The following is a 13,456-nucleotide window of genomic DNA, read 5'->3' as shown; positions in this document are numbered from 1 at the left end:
ATGACGTTATTAGTTACATAAGAAGCAAAAAAGTCGTAATAGCTAAGGTGAACAGAATCTTTTTATTCCATTGTAAATATTGTTTGATGTATTTGTATGTATATATTTTCACTGTCAAATAAATGTCGATGTTTTGAAATGTTCCACTTCGCAGCACTTTACCACACAAAACAGGTCAAAAACAGACGTTATGAAATTTGCTGATCTTTTTGTAACACAGATGGTAGCTCAAAAGCACATTTTCAGTGCTATTCACTGGGATAAGCAAATTGACGTGACGTGACGGTCTGTGTGAATACAGGCTAACGTGACGACGTGACGCCCTCTGGCCTGTGTGAATTAACTGTGTAAAGTAATTTTGTTTGATTATAATTCTTTATCTGTGTCATGTACAATAAATTAGACAATAGAATGTAAATTATGTAGTGAACATCATCAATTTAAATGGCTAAGAACTGTATGTACATAACTAAAAAGTACATGTACATGTATAATTTCAACTTAAGAAGCCAACTTTTTGTAAACAAGCTGATGGCTAATAAATAAAATCTAAACTTCTATTCGAAAATTATGTATGATTCGGGAAACTTTTGACTTTTCATTTTGCATGTCGCTGTTTATAGCGTGTATGTTGGCAGCATTGAGTGCGCCGTAAAGTTTTGATTTTGAATGTCAGTACACGGAATCATATCAGCCCGTCTTTATTTTGCTTGTTAGTTTGAATGTCTGTAAAAGTTTCAATAATTTGTGTCCGTCTTATGAATTCAGATCAGTTCTTGTTCACTTAATTTTACGTTTTACTGAACTTTATTGGAAGCGGTAAGTATATAAGGGGACGATCGTAACGTCTGCATGTTATGAGAAAAACATACAGTACGATGTTTTACAACATTTTATGCATTACATTGTGTTAAGTGTTTGTTTTACCGGATAGAGGTGTGTGAGAATAACTGCCACTGCAATGTAGGGGTATTTACCCAAGTGAAGGCAAAAGCGCACTTGTCAAATAATCAGTTCACACAAAAATAATCTTTATATTTCAATAAAGCAGCAGTCTAAGTGTGAACTATAAGATAGTTTGCACACCGATATCCTTTTAGATTACTTGTTTCTCTCCACTTCTGTCGTAGTCAGTACTGCATTAGAGACGCACGAAAGTGAGGTCATAGGTCTGTTATGGATTTTTGTTTTAAATGCGCGAGGAAAATAAAAGGTCTGCCAAAGAATTTTAGTGCTGTTAATATAGACATTGAACTCGATTCGTGGACACGCTTCTGATATGTCGGCCTACTCTTTGATTGACCCTTAAAATCCAATATTATTTCCTGGCATCCACTACCGGTACAGAATCATTATAGATTAGCTGAGAAGATTTCTATTTAATATGCCCTCCAAGGTAGTTGCATAAGCCAACAGTGACAGTTCTGACGCTGACTGGCTGTATGTAGTCCAACAGTATCACGAATTGTAAATAAAAGGAATAACTGTCTTATTACATCTCATATCGCAATGCCAAAAAAATATATTTGTGTACAGAATCATGGTAGTCAAGCTAGCGTAATGAATATGTGAAATATCATTAGAGATATTGATGTGTGTGTGACACGTATAGACCAAACATGCAAGATCATTCTCCGTTTCCGTACCGTTATTATTGTAGCAACTTGCCCCCTAGATAATTTGAACAATTCTTTTATCAAAATGTTGTGGAAAGAGTGATTAGTATTAGCATTAATGAAAATATTATTTTAATCTGCAGTTAAATTATTTTTATTATGATTAGTATAAACTATTGGTTATTGTAAACCATCTGCTCAATCATATGTCAGACATTTGAATGACTCTATGCTATAATCTCAGCTGACCTCTGGCAGTTGAGTGTTTTCTGAATGTTAAATGTTGTATTATTATTATTACAGGGTGTTTATAATTGAATGTTAGGGTTTTTTCTAATATTTATTATATTAAACTTAGTTATAAATGATAGGGTGAAGGCTCTAGTTTTGGCCACTACCCCACTTATGGCCACCTTGATGTCAAAGGTTAATTTTTAAGCTTCTCTGGAATACCAGCCAGTTCTACTATAGATTATTATAAACTTTGTGAAAGGCTCTCTTCATTTGTCTACATAATAATTCTTTTGTCTGTTTTTGTTTGGAGACACCATTTTGTGAAATGATCAGTGTTGCAGAAGCTGGGTTTTGCAGAAGTTTTCTTTAAGCAACACACAATCTGTTTTTTTGTATTTTACATGTTTAAATAAAACATCAGAAGAAACTTAATCTGTTCAGAGGTAAGATAAGACATTATATTTTCATTTCTTTTAAGTTTTATATCGCTCAGCCTAAAAACATGTTATCAAAAGTATGTGGCCATTAACAGATCCATATTTAGCCCTGGTTCCGTGTTATGGCCACGCATGTGGCCATAAGTGGAGACATATATGTATCCTGTTTTGGCCACTTCTAAAAACTGATACAAAAACATCAATATTAGTGTTCTGTCCTACATTACACTAGGCTAATTTTATTTAAATAGGCTTATTAAAATATTTTTGGTATTTTTATATCAATATATATCTCATTGATAGTATTGTCTTGGCATATCATACTAATTTACCTATGCTTGTAAGATACAAAATATGCAATAGGCACTATTCAAATATGCAACATTCTTTAACTAAATCTTTGTGCATTATTTATAGGAAAAATGAGTCAACCAAAGAATAAGAAGTTTCAGTATTCTCCCAGCAAAGTTAAAGATGCTCTAAAGGCTATTGATGAGGGAATGAAGGTTGCTACTGCAAGCAAGTTGTACAAAGTTCCAAGGACAACATTAAGAAACAAAATTTCTGGTGTATCTCCAAAAGAATCTACAGGGCACTGTGGTCCACATTCTGTCTTAGGAGAACAAATTGAAAAAAAAATTGGTGGACTGGGTTTTGGACTGTTCTAGCATGGGATTTCCAGTTACTAAAGAAAATCTCTGTGCATCTGTGCACAAACTTATTGAGAATGCAGATATGGAAAGTTGTAAGGCTACATTTACTAACAATCGACCTGGAAAAAAGTGGTATTATGGATTTCTTAAGAGGCACAAGGTTCTGTCACAAAAACATGCAGAATATGTCAATAGGTCTAGAGGTTCTGTTACAGAAGAGAAAATAAGAAACTGGTTTCACGAAGTATCCATCACTTTAAATGATATGGATGTGTTAAATGACCCAAATAGAATTTTTAATATGGATGAAACTTCTTTTTTTCTGGCTCCTAAAGGGGAATTAATCATAGGTCCTCGTGGCCATCATGTTTATGAAGAGTCGTGTAACTCTGACAAAGATAACGTTACTACTTTGTTTGCAGTGAATGCTGCTGGAAAATTTGCTCCTCCCTTAACACTGTTCAAATATGCAAGGATTCCAGCATCATTGGTGAAAGCAGCTCCTCCGAACTGGGGCATTGGAAAAACAGAAAATGGGTGGATGACAGGTGAAAGTTTTTTTGAGTATATAACAAATGTATTTGATCCGTTCTTGAAAGAAGCTGAAATTCCCCGGCCTGTAGTAATATTTTTAGATGGGCACTGCTCTCATTTGACACTTCATTTGAGCCGATATTGTAGGGAAAATCAGATCATTCTAGTTGCTCTCCATCCCAATTCTACACACATCTTGCAACCATTAGATGTAGCTGTCTTTGGACCTATGAAAAAAATGTGGAAGAAGATTGTTCAGAAATGGCGTTTTGAAAATAATGGCACTGAAATTTCAAAATCTGATGTACCTTCTGTTCTGTCACAAATTATTACAGAACCTAAAATGGTGGCAAATATTCGTGCTGGTTTCAGGGCCACTGGTCTGTTTCCATTTAATGTGAACAATGTAGATTACAGCAAGATAGTTGTTCGTAGTATACCAGCCTCAACCACAGTTCAGACAAATGAGGAACTTCAGAGACATTTCTCATACATAGAAAAGCAAATTGATCCTGTCCTTCTAGATGAGTTCAGAGCAACCAAGAGAAGCAATCATGAGTGGGAAGGAAATCAAGAAGCATTATTACTTTTCAAGTTCTGGAGAAAAATAGCTGATGAGGTTGAAATGCATGGTGCTAGTGGTAACACTGATGACATTCTGACAGATAGCATAGCGCCTCCCTCTGAAGATAATCAAACAGAGAATGTTTCACAAAACGCAGACAGACTTAATCAAAATGTTGATAATATTGACATATTTTCAACACGCAATTCAGATATTCCTTCAACACCCACCAACAGTCTTATTCCTGCAGATATATCAACAACCCCCAACAGTATTTCACATAATTCAGTTACTCCAATATCCAACCATAGTCCATCTTCAGTGTGTATCCAAGTGACACCACCAAAATCATTAGCAACAGTTTTTGAAAGTGTCATCACTTGGCCAGAACCTAAACAACGAGGCACAAAGAGAAAGAAAGAACATACACCCACTGTTGTGACTAGTGACAAGTGGGTGGAATATCATGAACTGAAGGAAAAAGAGAAGCAGGAGAAGGAGCAGGAAAAAAGGAAGAGAAAAGCTATGAAGGAATTAAAGTCCAAAGAGCAGCACTTGGCATTCTCACACGTAAAAAAGGGGAAAACAAGAAACAGACAAGAGTTAAGTGATAGGCCAACAAGTTCTTCCAAGGAACGAGAATGGACGGACAATGGAAGCAGTTTCGATGACTATGTAGAAGGAGATGAAGATGAAATACCAGAAAATGTGAAACTATCTTCGAGTGAGAATTTGAAAGTAGGGGACTTTATTTTGGTAAAATTTAGTTTAACAGGAAATAGAAGAACAAGACCTGCAATTTTTAAGTATGTATCTGTAATTTTGAAAGTGCTTTCTGACTCTGAATATGAAATTCAGTGCCTAAAAAGTTCTAATGTTCAGAAAACTTGTTTCGAATACATTGCAAATGATGTTTCGACTATAACGGGTGAAGATATTATAGGGAAACTGCCAGATCCAGTCTTGATGCAAGAAGGACGTTCATTAAAAACAAAGTTCCCTGGTTCCATTGATACTCGTGAGAAATAAACTTGTGTGGAAATTGATTTAAGGAATTACTGGGACAATTCTTTGCCTAACGAATTTTTTTTCCTGTTCATTCAGTTTCTGTACCTTTTACCTATTTTATGTATGTTTGTTGTCTGTTGTCTTATATACTTGTATAAAGCAGAAATTACTTTCTGGCACATGTATTGACAATTATTTTAGCCATAGTTTTATTATAATATGAAGTGGCCATAAGTGGGGAAACAACTGGCCATAGGTGGGGTTAACATGGCCAAAACAGGGGAAATGCGCCATTTATTTTTCAATATTTTTTTCTGCTCTTGTTAAATAACTTAGAATATTTGTTTTTACATGGTTGTAATGTGTAGACTTTGAAGCAATAGATACAATTTTTTTAAGTAATTCGTATACTTTCTTCCTATACTAAAAATGTGGTGTATCTCGAATTGCCCTTAATGTGGCCATAACTGGGGCCTCGACCCTATGTCAAATGTAAGAGCAACTCAGTTTTACCAAGAACATTATAAATGTTCAATGTGAGCACCATTTGTCACATGGCATACAAGTCTGTAGCGGAGTTCTTCCCAAATGTTGATAAATATGTCTTCAGTGATTTGATTGTAGCAACAGCTGCTTCAATCCAGTTTCTTAATTCAGGGAGGTCTGCTGGTAGTGGAGTTCATCCTTGATGAAGCCACGAAGGGAAAAATCTCGTGGCGTTAGGTCAGGTGAAAGTGGAGGCCATGCAAAGCAACCCTGTCATTGGGCTCGGCTATAGACTTGATGTGTGACGTGTGACAAATGGTGCTCACACTGAACATTTATAAGGTTCTTGGTGAAACTGTTTGAGTTGCTTTTTCATTTGACATATCATTTATAACTGTAAGTTCAATGTAATAAATTTTATAAAGCGTTAAAACCCCGACATTCATTTATGAACACCCTGTATTATTATTAATATTATTAGTCACAGTAATCTGTAGGTCACTGTTGGATGGATTCTGGATGATGAAACAGTATTGCAGTTTCAGAGTTAAAAAAAGTTATTCATATATAGAGGGATATGCATTTACAAACTCACAGGTCTAGTTTAACATTGTGGGACACATGGTGTGATTATTCAGATTCTGTAGCATTACGTTTGAGAGACATTGATTGGTAATCTTTTATTCGTGTTCTGCCAGTCGTACTTCATTTTTGTCCAACACTTTTCATTGCACTACTGAGCCAGAAATGGGTTTATACTGAATGTTTGGCCGTTTTTCAGTCTTTTCTACAGACTCTTGTGTGGTAGAATGGTGAAGTGTGGGTATCTATGAAAGCAAAAATAATTGGCAACTGTTAGGAATATGTCTATTTTTCTTCTGCCACTAATGATTATGTTATACAAGGTTTGGTAGCTTAAAAGTTTATAATTGGTTTGGTCCCCAAATTTGATAATGGTTATTAGATGCTAGTGTATTGTTGTAGGGGGGGGGGGGGGGGGGAGATTTCATATTATTACTAGATCTACACTGTAAGGAAAACGTAGATTGCTACTTACTGTGAAGGCATGTTAAAGTTGTAGGCCGGCAAAACTAAAAGATACTTACACAGTATCTTTCGACCGCAGCCTTCGTCAGAAAAGGAAAACAAAAAGAGTGTGTGTCCCTTCCCCCCCCCCACCCCCTCCCCCCACCCCCACCCACACACACACACACACACACACACAAAAGAAAGCATGTACACATGATCGCCATCTCTAGTGAAAGTTAAGTGATTTAGACAGGAATATAATTTAGTTTAACACCAACAACAAATTAAATACATGAATTAGTGTATCATTTAGTCTTGCTGTTAAAGGTTTCACTTTTCTTTGCGTATTTTTTCAAAAAACACGAAAAGATCGTAACTTCGCGAAGTCGCGTTGAGGCTTAAATTTTGTAAACGTGTTTGTTTCTTGTTTCACGGTAATTTGACTAGTTTCTTGGTAACAAATAAGTAAACTACCGTAAATAGCGTATAACTGCATTGTTTTAATACAGATTTCAGAAAAGCAGCGTAACTTTGTCAGAAACTTGCTTATATACATTTGTTGATAGGCCTAATTCTCGTAACGTTTTTGGAGAATCAAACTTTAAGTATCTCGTTTAATTGTCCTTTTTTTCATTCCATTGAGTGAAATATATAATAAATAGCGTATACCTTCGTTGTTTTAATACAGATCTCAGAAAAACAGCGGAATTTTAAATCAGAAACTTGGTTGTATACATTTGTGAATAGGCTTAATTCTTATAACGTCTTTTTTGATTTTCGGTAATTTAATTGATTTATTGTAGCTAAAGTATTATTTTTGCCATGAGTGAGAAGTTCCTGACTTGCCGTAGAATTGTTAGTTCTGGGGTTTGGTGTGATGTATGCAGTAGTTTTTTTCATTGGGGAGACTGCAGTGGCATGGGTGTCGGGAAAGTGGATCAGGCTCATCAGTGGTTATGTAGGATTTGCAGCAGAGATAGGAAGATAGTGGAACAGGAGGGGAAAATTGCTGCCCTTCTGGCTGAGCTAGATCAGGCTAGGGAAGATCTGGACAGGTTAAGGAGGGAGAAGGGCAAGGAGAGGAGGGAAGTGGCAACAGGTAACAGAAGGAACAGGCCTAGAACTAAGTCTGACAGTTTTGTGGTGAATGTCAAAAATAAGTTTGACCTGTTGCTTCAGTTAGAAACTGATGAGCCTCAAGCAGAGGTAGGTGTAGACAGGACACAACAAACTTTCAATAGGAAATTGAAAAAGAATGTAGGAAAGTCATCGAAAAGGAAGAAAGTTTTGTTGTTAGGCAGTTCTCATGCCAGAGGTGTAGGCCAACTTCTGCAGGAGGAATTAGGACCAGAATAGGGTCGACAGAGGCGTCCGATCCAACGCGTCGGCTTTGACCCGTGACGTAAGGGTGTTGTCATGTGTGATGTCATGACGGCGTGGAGTTTGGTTTGAGTGTGGCTGTCTCCAGTTCCGTTTTATCTTATTTTATTTACTTTTCAGATCTGTTCGTTCTATCTCGTGAGATTTTTCTTTTTTTTTTTTTTTAATTTAAAAACACTTATTACTTATTTTAATTATCTGTTTCCTCGAATTTCTGTTTTAGTTTATTATATTTATCTTTCTGATCTGTTCCTTCTATCCCGTGAGAGTTTTTTTTAAAAAGACAAAAAACACTAATCAGCTACTGAAGCATCTTTATCTTCTATGGGTTGCAGGGGTTACGACCTCTGGGGGGGGGGGGGGGGGGGGGGGGTCGGTGGGTATTCATGCGTGGCTGTCTTCACTTACACGTTGTAGCTACGCAAGGCGTCTAAATTTGTTTATATTTAGTTTGCCCCCCACCCAAAACACCCCATTTCCCGTGCTTGTCCCGTTAGTGTCATTAGGCTTCTTGTGGAAAGTGTGTGTGTGTGTGTGTGTGTGTGTGTGTGTGTGTGTGTGTGTGTGTGTGTGTGTGTGTGTGTGTTTGTTTTTGTTTCCGCCATATTTGTGACGTCATGGGTCAAAGCTGACGGGTGGGATCGGACGCTTCCGTATTTCCCCAGAATACCAGGTCACAATTTTTTTCAAACCAAGTGCTAGTCTGGATCAGGTGACAGAGGATTTAGGTTCACTCTGTAAAGGATTTACCAGGGAAGACACCGTGGTTATTGTGGGAGGGCCAGGGAACAGTATCGACAGAGATCCTGGGTACAGTATAGACTGTGACCTGGTGAAGATTGCGTCGGCATCGAGACACACCAATGTTGAATTTGTATCTGTCCTGAGATGCCATGACCGGCCTCATTTGAACTCTTCTGTTGGGAGAGTTAATTTGGAGTTGGAACGGCTGCTTGGGTCGGGTGCGGGGGCTTATATTGGTGTGGTTCCTGTTGATTCTCTCAGTAGGTGGGACTACACCAGGCACGGCCTACATCTCAACAGGAAAGGGAAGGGGAAACTGGCTGGGGTAATAGCAGGAAATTTAAGGGGGGGGAGGCACTGCCATGAATGGTAAAATACCAGTGGTTACAGGTGTTGGAGCAGCACCTTTTTTTAGGATAGGTAGGACAGAAAGATGTCAAGTTCTAGGAGAGGTCAGGATTGAAACAAATCTTCAGTTTAGGAAAGAAATTAAAGAGCACAATTCTAGCACATTGGATCACCAATCACAGCTGTCAGTTATAAATTTTCACCAATCACCAGAAATTTTATCTCCACCAAGTTGTATCTCAGTCCTAGGTAATTGCATTGATGAATTAAAGTCACCCAACCCAGTTGACATAATCTGCCTCTCTGAACACCATGTGATCACTGGTATAGGAACTAGGCCTAAGGACAATGAGAAACTCAGACAGGAGAGTACTGCAAATGTTAGAATAAGGAAAGGTTCTCATAAAAGTATAATTAAAAATAATGTAAGTATAAAACTTCCTGGCAGATTAAAACTGTGTGCCCGACCGAGACTGGAACTCGGGACCTTTGCCTTTCGCGGGCAAGTGCTCTACCATATTTCATCAAAATATTGGGACTTTAAAGAATAAGATAGATGAGCTTCTGGTTTGTTTAGAAGATTTAGAAGCTGAGGATGAAATAGATATACTATGCCTGTCTGAGCATCACATTGTTACTGATATGGATAAGGTAAATGTAAGTGGATATAAGCTCTCTGCACATGTAATTAGAGAAAATATGGAGAAAGGAGGAGTTGCCATATATGTCAAAAGTTATCATTGTCCAAAAAGTATAGAAACAACAAAGTTTTGTGTAGAGAAACATATAGAAGCATGTGCCTGTGAGCTTAAATTAAATAAAGGCACATTTATAATTGTAACTGTATATAGGTCCCCATTGGGAAATTTTTATCTATTTCTGAAAAATTTGGACTACTTATTGTGCTATCTGTCAGACAGGGGGAAGCAAATTATTATTTGTGGGGACTTCAATGTAGATTCTCTGAAAGAGTGTAATAGGAAAAATGACCTTGAAGTATTACTCGGTTCTTTCAATTTGACATCCGTTATTGATTTTCCTACTCGGGTGGTAAAGGATAGCAGCTCACTGCTAGATAACTTCTTTATAGACCAAGATAAGTTTAACCAGATAAATGCTCAGCCTGTTGAGAATGGTCTTTCTGATCATGGTGCACAGCTAGTTACAATATATGACATAGCTCCATTCAGCAATACTAAACAGTCCTCCAAAGTAGTACGTTCAGTCAACGATTTAACAATTGCAGATTTCAGAGAAAGGCTACAGCAGTTAGACTGGGATGAGGTGTACCGTGAACCTGATGCCAATTTAAAATATAATTTATTTCATGACACTTTTGTAAATGGATTTGAAAACTGCTTCCCCAAGAAAATAGTTAAATGTACTCGTAAGAAACCATGTAACAAACCATGGCTTACTAAGGGTATAAAAATATCTTGTAACCGGAAAAGGGAAATGTATCTGACAGCAAGAAATAGTAGTGACCCATAAACTATCAAACATTATAAAAACTACTGTGCTATATTAAGAAAAGTTATTAAAAAATCCAGAAGTATGTGTATCATGTCTGAAATCAGCAACTCTGATAATAAAATTAAAATAATTTGGAATGTTATTAAAAGAGAAACAGGTCAACCAAGAGCACAGGAAGACAGCATTACCATCAAATTGAATGAAAACTTTACGAACAAAAAGTCAGAAGTTGAAAATATTTTTAATAATCATTTTCTAAATGTTGTGGATGTAGTAGGATCCAGGTGTTCATTAGAAGATGCTAGGCTGGTAATGGAAGAGGCCATACCTATGCAATTTGATACAATTGAAATCTCACCCACTTCTCCCTCTGAAATTAGTTAGGTTTAATTAGTTCTAAGTTCTAGGCGACTGATGACCTCAGAAGTTAAGTCGCATAGTGCTCAGAGCCAAAATAATAAACTTGCTTAAAAGCAAAAACTCACATGGAATTGATGGCATTTCCAGCAAAATACTAAAAGCTTGTTCTCAACAGATAAGCAAGATTCTCAGCCACCTGTGTAATAGCTCTCTGGAACAGGGCATTTTCCCTGATAGACTGAAATATGCTATTGTTATACCTTTGCATTAAAAAGGGGATAGATCTGATGTCAACAATTACTGTCCAATCTCCCTTCTAACAGCTTTATCCAAAAATTTTGAGAATGTAATGAATTCAAGAGTAGCTTCACATATCTGTAAAAATAAAGTACTAACAAAATGTCAGTTTGGTTTCCAGAAAGGTTTTTCAACAGAAAATGCCATATATGCTTTCACCAATCAATTTTGAATGATCTCAATAACCGAACACCACCCATTGGGATTTTTTGTGATCTCTCAAAGGCTTTTGATTGTTTAAATCATGAAATTCTGCTAGACAAGCTCAAGTATTGTGGCAAGAGTGGGACAGTGCACAAATGGTTTAATTCGTACCTAACTGGAAGAGTGCAGAAAGTTGAAATAAGCAGTTCTCATAATAGGCAAAGATCAGCACATTCCTCAGACTGGGGAACTATCAAGACTGGGGTTCCACAAGGGTCGGTCTTGGGTCCTTTGTTGTTCTTAATATATATTAATGACTTGCCATTCTATATTCATGAAGAGGCAAAGTTAATTCTCTTTGCTGATGATACAAGTATAGTAATCACACCTGACAAACAAGAATTAACTGATGCAATTGTCAATAATGTCTTTCAGAAAATTACTAAGTGGTTCCTTGTAAACGGACTCTCACTGAATTTTGATAAGACACAGTACATACAGTTCCATACAGTAAATGGTATGACGCCATTAATAAATATAGACCTTAATCAGAAGCATATAGCTAAGGTAGAATATTCAAAATTTTTAGGTGTGTCCATTGATGAGAGATTAAATTGGAAGAAACACATTGATGATCTGCTGAAATGTTTGAGTACAGCTACTTATGCAATAATGGTCATTGCAAATTTTGGTGATGAATATCTTAGTAAATTAGCTTACTACGCCTATTTTCACTCATTGCTTGCGTATGGCATCATATTTTAGGGTAATTCATCACACAAAAGTGTGTAATCAGAATAATAGCTGGAGTCCACCCAAGATCATCCTGCAGACATTTATTTAAGGATCTAAGGATATTCACAGTAGCTTCTCAGTATATATACTCTGGCACAGAAAGGGGTGAATTATTCTGCCACTAAAGTCTTTGGTCACTTACCAAATAGTATCAAAAATCTGACAGATAACCAACAAGTATTTAAGAAGAAATTAAAAGAATTTCTGAATGACAACTCCTTCTACTCCATAGAGGAATTTTTAGATATAAATTAAGAAAAACCAAACAAAAAAATATAAAAAATAAAAAAAGTTGTTATATTAACTTAATTATGTTGTTAAATTAACTTAATTATGTAATGTATTGGAAAATTTGATTCATTCCACATCATTACGACATATCGTATTCGTGATCCATGGAACTAGTATTAATCTAATCTAATCTGGCTGCCACTTAACATGTCATCTGTATGCTAAGTAGCAATCTATCTTTTCCTTACATTGTTGATGTTCCACCCTGGATTTTGCATTGTTTTAATACTAGATCTGTGTTGTTTACAAGTAATGACTGGATGGTCTGCATCAAAATTACACACATAAGAGTTGTCTGTAATTTTTCAAATAACACACAAAGAAAATTGTCCACAATAAGGACATGTATTTCCATTTTTATCATCACATAACATGCCTTATACAATCAAAGATTGTGGCATAGGTGACTTGTCAGTTTTACACTATATATAAAAATACTAAAAATAGACAATAAACTAATTATACACATGGTGTAACATCTTTAACATCTTCAAAGAGGTATTTTAATTTCAATTATAATGCATTGTTGCCATTCAAGAAATCTTCTACACTATAGTAACATTTATCTTTCAGATATTTTTCCAGGTCTCTTTTGGTACCTTTTACATTTGGGTCATCCATCCCTTCCCATATTTTACTTGCAAATTTCATGCCATATAGTATGGGGTTTTTTCAAATGATTTTAATCAGTGGGTAGGTAACATGTAGCTCGTTCTATATCTAGTTTCATATTGATGCAAGGAGTTACCCTCAAAAAGTTGTGGGTTTCTTTTCATGAAAGTGGGAGTTTCATAGATGTATATGCTTGGAATGCTCATTAGATCTAGTTTCACAAATAAAGGTTTACAATGTTGCTTTGGTTTTGCTCCCACCATTGCTTGGATGATTCTTTTTTGTAGCCTAAAACCTCTTAAGTAAATTTGTCTTTTCAGACCCCCCAGAAAATTATACTATACCTAATGACTAAAACAAAATATGCATTATATACAGTTTTTCCTTACAGCTAAATCAGTGATACTATACAAGATATTCATAATATATACAAGGCTATTTAGTTGACCC

At 36.2% G+C, this 13,456-nt stretch overlaps 1 protein-coding gene across 2 annotated transcripts in view; it reads left to right on the top strand.

Moving 5' to 3' along the window:
• The first annotated feature begins 663 nt into the window (after nt 1-663).
• The window catches only part of LOC126419526 (maternal embryonic leucine zipper kinase-like), a 426,839-nt gene continuing 414,046 nt past the window's right edge, over nt 664-13,456 (top strand). For both annotated transcript variants that reach the window (XM_050086726.1, XM_050086719.1), the window contains exon 1: nt 664-819. The gene's annotated coding sequence lies outside the window, so the exon portion shown is untranslated. The remainder of the gene's footprint in view (nt 820-13,456) is intronic.

The sequence above is a fragment of the Schistocerca serialis genome, chromosome 1 (genome assembly GCF_023864345.2).
Source record: "Schistocerca serialis cubense isolate TAMUIC-IGC-003099 chromosome 1, iqSchSeri2.2, whole genome shotgun sequence".
Classification (NCBI taxonomy): Eukaryota; Metazoa; Arthropoda; class Insecta; order Orthoptera; family Acrididae; genus Schistocerca; species Schistocerca serialis.
This window is presented reverse-complemented; position numbering and strand designations above follow the sequence as displayed.